Source organism: Caloenas nicobarica, chromosome 9 (genome assembly GCF_036013445.1).
Source record: "Caloenas nicobarica isolate bCalNic1 chromosome 9, bCalNic1.hap1, whole genome shotgun sequence".
Classification (NCBI taxonomy): domain Eukaryota; kingdom Metazoa; phylum Chordata; class Aves; order Columbiformes; family Columbidae; genus Caloenas; species Caloenas nicobarica.
Window position 1 is genome coordinate 3,198,611 of NC_088253.1, and position 6,000 is coordinate 3,204,610.

Consider the following 6,000-nt stretch of genomic DNA (forward strand, 5'->3'; position numbering starts at 1 on the left):
AAGAAAGAAGCAATCTGCATTTTTAGTTTATAAATATTTTGAAAGTTTATTAAGTTCTATTTTTTTGAAAAATACGTTCTTTACTGTAGTGTGTCACATTTTGGTGAAGTTAAACCAGGGATATTCAGCTGAAACAAAGAATAACTCAGTTTGATACTGTGCACCTTAGTTTTGAATGAAAGGAGAACTCTTCTTTCTCTTCTCCTTGAACAGGTTGGTTTATGTGAGCTGCAATACAAATGTGTTTGTAGGACCAGATGTGGTCATTTTTGTGCCAGCATCAGCCAATGCTAAGCATGTTTGAGCACAACAACCAGACAAAAGAACCTTTGTGTTAGTTATTTCATAGGAACGTTTTGTCAAATGTACTTATTCATAGAATCCTTGCTTTTGCTAAATGCTATTCTGGCAAGAACTCCTTCCAGTTCTGGAGCAGTTATTGAATGACTAACAAATTGTGATAAATTATATGTACTTACTAAGAATGATGAGTAGCTTTTAGGTCTGCATATAAAATTGTATTGATATTCCATTTTCCCCTTCTCATCCTTGACAAAACAAAATGTCAATAGAAAGAAACGCAAACCCCGAATTTTATTCCGTAAAAACTTATAAATCCATTTCCCCACTCCTCCCTTTTTTTTTTTTTTTCTGAATTGAACTAGGAGGGCAGAATTTTTATAGATTAAAAAATTATTTGTCATCTGTGAAATGAACCTTCAAGCTATAAAGAAAATGACAATGGGATGATGTAATAGAGACCTGCAAAGGCGAGAACGCAACGAAGAGGCTGGGTAGGAGTTGAGCACTCAGTGTCTAGATGGTAACGGGGATGCCCTAAACTGAGCCAGGGTGCTGGTTCTTCACACAGGAACATCTGTAGAACTTACTGTGGATGCTTCGCAGGATTTCAAAGGGAGACTGGACAAGTTCATGAGGAGGAAATCTGTTGAGGATGACTCGGGAACTACGCAACGTGGCCTTTAAACAGTGCAATTGAGTTTAACCATCTGTGTTACTAAGGAAAATGTTGAAATAATACTGGGCCCAGATAAAGACTTGTAGGGTTTTTTGCCATATGAAAAGTAAAGTGGATGGAAGAGAAGAACGGTTCTGCCTGCCCATTGGGGCTGTAGGAATTTCAGAGTCCAGAATGATGTTGGGGCAAAGGAGGGATCAGATCAAGCTGGTGTACAAGTGCAAAGAAAAGAGCTTAAATTTGCCTAAATTGTTCTGGAACAATCAGTGGGCAAAACCCACACTGGTGGAGCAACTACTAAATATTTGCTCTCATTGAGAGTCTTTATTTTACCTTGTTGAGACAAGATAATTGCTTAGCTTGCCAAACCCCCCTGTTCTTTTTATTTAATGTTTTACCTTTCAAAACAGGACATTTATACATTAGCTAATTGGTTTTTATGGCCACTCCTTTTATTTCCTGAAAGGCGCTTCTTTTTAACAAAAAAACACTTTTCCGTTCTTAAGACCACAAAGAAAACTCAAAATCAAAAGAAACGAATGTAAAGCCATGTAGGTTGGTCATATGGAACTCATAAGCTCTGTTCATCTCAACAGATACTAAGGGTGAAGTTAAAAGTTACTTCTTAGTGTCGATGTTGCCTTGTTACTGATCTGCATAGTGGATTTGCCACAAAAATGTCTCTTCCCTTGAAAATGTTATTGCTTTGCATTTACCTATTATTCTCTCTTTTCTACCCCCAATGCACCTACAGTAATCTTCAGATGTATTTCATTTTCTGTTCTATTTCTGACAAGGAAGCAGTGTCTCTCTGGTACTTAATTGCATATATTGTTTGAAGAATTATTACTATTTTCTAAAAATACAGCTGCACATTTTATACCAGAATATTCATTCATAATGGAAAGAAAAAACCCTCTGTTTACCTCCTGTAGTCGATGTATTACCAACGGTATTTTTTTGTAAGGGCCTCTTTTATGTGTTGTGAAAAACCACGCTTTCCAACATGCCTATTAACTGCTAGTAGGGGATCACCCAACACATAAATATATCTGTTGGCATAAACAACATGCACAAAGATAATTCTCTGTTTCTCATCACCAGAAAGGCAGAAACTTTTTTCAGCCATCTAAAGAGGAAGAGAGAACTGTAGAAATTAGAAGGCACCTGGACAAAACACTATCCTAGAAGACAGCTCTGCGTTCATGGTTACAATTGATCCATGATTTATGTGGATTATAAGGCCGCGTTCTTAATCAGGTGAGGATTTACTTACCTAATATAGTTTTTGCAAATCGCACACGAATTTTGCGAGGCTGGGTTCTGTGGCTGGTTCTTCTCTCTGTTGGTGTTGTGGTTTCTGGCTTTCACGTGTTCATATTAATAGAACAGTGATCTCCTGATCTTTGATAGTTTTGGGGATATTGTGGTTGTGAGAAAGCATTCCTCCCTGAGACAGGCACAACCTGATAGGCATGTCCCTCAACCTTCAAGGAATTTGTAGCAAATTTAGACCTCAGTTTCACGTCTTTCATGACTTCAGCCGTCACATCTTTTAAGTCCAAGAGACACTGAAATGAAGATTTTTAACAGAACAGGACATATCTCTTCACTGCAGTGAATTCTGTCTAAAGGCACGGAAGGACTATCTGACAGGAGGGGGGAAAAAATCTAGCGTGGACTCTTGTGTACAGTCCTAACTTACATTTAAAATTACTTCAAAGCATTCTACAAAATGGCTGTTGCTCAGGCAAACTGCTACATCTTCACTAAAATTCTGCATATTGTTCTTGATCTGTTTCAGTTTTCTTTTAGTTTTCAAAACTGGTAAGTCAATCAGTACTCTTTGGAGACGATCACCAGATGGTAAAAGTAAAAATGACTGAAACAAATTGGGTAGAAAGGTTCTCCATGATTTCAGCTCCCAAATTTAACTTCTTTCTGACTACAGTACAGCATTTAATCCCAAATCTTTCTGAAGAACTTGTTTAATCCTGTCCTTCCCAAATTTGAAATAAGAATTGCAGCTCTCAACCATTTAACCACAATGGACACCTGAAGGAATTAGCGTATGAGCTTCAACAGGGAGACAAGAGAGGTATAAATTTATAAAGCTTCTGTTTAAATCCATCCTTCTCACAGCTGATTCTGGGGACAAGGAAGAGAAAAAGCCCTTTCTCAGAACAGGTCGGTGAGTAACTCATCTCGCACAAGCTGAGGTTTGGCAGCGGGTCCTTCTCGTCCCAAGGCTTTTGAAAGCGGAGGATGAAATCGCAAGGGGAGCAGAGTGACTGTGGACCAGGGTGCTCTGATTGCGGCACTTCTGTGACTGATCACATTTGCATTTATTCTGATTATTCGGACCAAGCGTATAATTTGGAATGCATGCGTCTGGAGTAGTTGAATTAGCTTAATCAGTTAGAGGATCGTTTCCTGCTGTAAAATTTTTCATCTGCATTTTGAGTCCCTAGATGCAGATCAGAGATTAGTCACTTTAAAAGAAGTGATCACTAACTTCAAAACATTTGAAAATGTTTATTCTTACATGCATGATCAGGAAAAAAAAAAAAAAAAAAGACAAAATTCAGTAGTTAATTCACCATTTGGAAATAACTGACTTAAATATTCAGCAAAAGATGCAGTTACTGATGGTAAAACTTGTAGCTCTTCCTCGGCAGTGTTACCTCCCGGGGCACAGATACTGAAGAGTTTATTTGAGGTTCTGAGAGGCAAACCCACCAACACAAGGAAAACCCATCGGAAAGATGCTGAGCGCTTGGGGAATCCGTGCAGACACGGAGGGCACGGCCAAAGTCAGTCCGGCTGCCACGGGCAGAACGTTGGAGAAATTCCGTGTGTAAAAGAAATCCTGGGGTACAAAGTGCGGGATTGTGTTTAAAGCCTTTTCTTCTGCGGAGCAGTTCCCGGGGTTAATTGTATTAATAACCTTACTATGGTAAGATTGCTCCTACCATACAGGTTTGGGTTCACTTAAAAAATTCTAAGCCTTTAAAAACCTAGTCTTTCTCCCTTATTCTTTCTCCCTTTTTCTTAAATGGCAGTATAATTGCTTACATGTTGGTATGAATTTGAAGACTTCAGTCATACCTCCATGAGGAAGATCTTCCATACCTGGCTCCAGCATACATTGACTGCATGTTTGTATCTGAAAACAAGAGTTCGGCATTTCTTATTTTTCATCGTCTGAATAAAATCTCATGCATTTTTATTAATTGTGGCATCTGTGCTCCGAGACAGTTCTTTGAACCATATGGATACACGACTAAAATTCAGTCCTTCATCGAGCTCTCATGTCTTCTCTCTGTAAAACTGCAGCTATTTCATGCTGTGAGACCTGTGGTGTTCTCTGTACCTCTTAGATGATATATTTTTATGAGAAGAAATAAATGGTTGCTCTTTCTAGCTTACATTTTAGACAAGAAGTGCTGGATCTATTTGAGATTTTGAGCACTTAAAAGTCAACAAGTTATGGACTCGACGGAAGATTTTATTGAGGATATACAATGCACAGGATCTTCTGTACCAGGCCAGTTTGCTTTAACAATCAGGGTACAAATTTTCGCGGTTATTTCCCTGCTCCACTGCATTTTCACTGACACTGTTACTTTTGATAGTTATCTTAAGCCAATATGGGTATGGTAGCCCATTCCCCTTTATTTTGTGGCATGCTCAATTTTTATTCCAAGGTGAATTCCTCCCCACTACTTTCTGTCATGTTTTAAACTTTTGAGGTGCACGTGTATGAATATTCTGTTCTCTGCGTATATACCAGTTCTGCTTTATGAATTAATGCCTTGAGAGAAGTGTTAATACCATCCCTTCCTACATATTCCCCGTTATATATCATTCTTTGTCATTCCACTGAGTATTTGGCACTCCATTCCATTTCCATATGTGTTCACATTCACACATAAATACAAATTCATACAGACTGACCTTGTGACCGGAATTTTGAGGGATGGTGTTTAGGCCTTAAGAACCACCCATTCAATATTTGCCAGCTTCCTATAATGCACGCGAAGTCAGTTCCAACAGGACTGACTTGCTCCTTATCTATCACCATTTCAAGACTGACGCTTATTAGGGAAATTAGAAAATTGGCCTGAAAAGTTATTTGGAGAGAAAGGGAATAATTTATGAGAAAAGACTGAGTTAAATATGCATGCCATAGTTAAAGAAACACCTATGTCCTTTGTAAAGGTCTACAGATATTTAAAGATATAAACAGCAAGGAAAGTATGAGTGGAATTATTAAGGAACTGTCAGTCATCTACCTAAAATAAGGAAATGAAGCAGGGGTTTTTTTAGAAAATCAGAGGAAAATTAATGATATAAAAAAATTAAATCTCCGGGCCAGCACATGTAACGTTCAGCATGTCCTGAGCCCGGGGTCACAAAATGAAAATAAGTCTCTGAAGAATCATGGCAGTTTGAGACTGTTACCACGTTTCATTATCTGCCATGGGTTTTAAGACAGAGTTTTGATTTTTAAAATGGTTGGGATTGCGAGTATAATTAGTTTTAGTGCTCGGAACATTTGAATTGGATGTGAATCAAGTACTAGATAAGATACCTTAGGAAAAAGCGTGCATGGGGAAAGCATTGGGATAAATGAGTTTGGTGTTTGGGGAGATGTGTTGTTCCTTCGGTTTGGGTTTTGTGTGTGGTTTTTTGTGGGTTGGTTTGTTTTTCTTGTGCGTGTGTGTTTTATTTTGTTGTCGTTTTTGTTTGGGGTTTCTTGTCGTTGTTGTTGGCTGGTTGTTCTATTTTGTCATTCTCGGAGTAAAATTATAAAAAGACCCCAGTGACTTAGAAAACTAAATTCAGAGGAACGGAACTGTGAAGAGAGACCGGTAGTACCGGGATCCCCAGATCTGGTGCTGTTGGCTTTTCACATGGCAGGAGATTCTCTCCTGCTGCTGCAGAGGACTTTTGTTCCTCTGGGATGGAGCCAAAAAATCCTACTCTCCTGAGATAATTTCTGGTGTTTTCTTCCCTTT

At 38.6% G+C, this 6,000-nt stretch overlaps 1 long non-coding RNA gene across 3 annotated transcripts in view; it reads left to right on the forward strand.

Moving 5' to 3' along the window:
- The window catches only part of LOC135992024 (uncharacterized), a 71,691-nt gene extending 66,957 nt beyond the window's left edge, over nt 1-4,734 (forward strand). For all 3 annotated transcript variants that reach the window (XR_010606680.1, XR_010606679.1, XR_010606681.1), the window contains 2 exons: nt 2,084-2,239; nt 3,122-4,734. This is a non-coding gene — a long non-coding RNA (uncharacterized LOC135992024). The remainder of the gene's footprint in view (nt 1-2,083; nt 2,240-3,121) is intronic.
- The last annotated feature ends 1,266 nt before the right edge of the window (nt 4,735-6,000 follow it).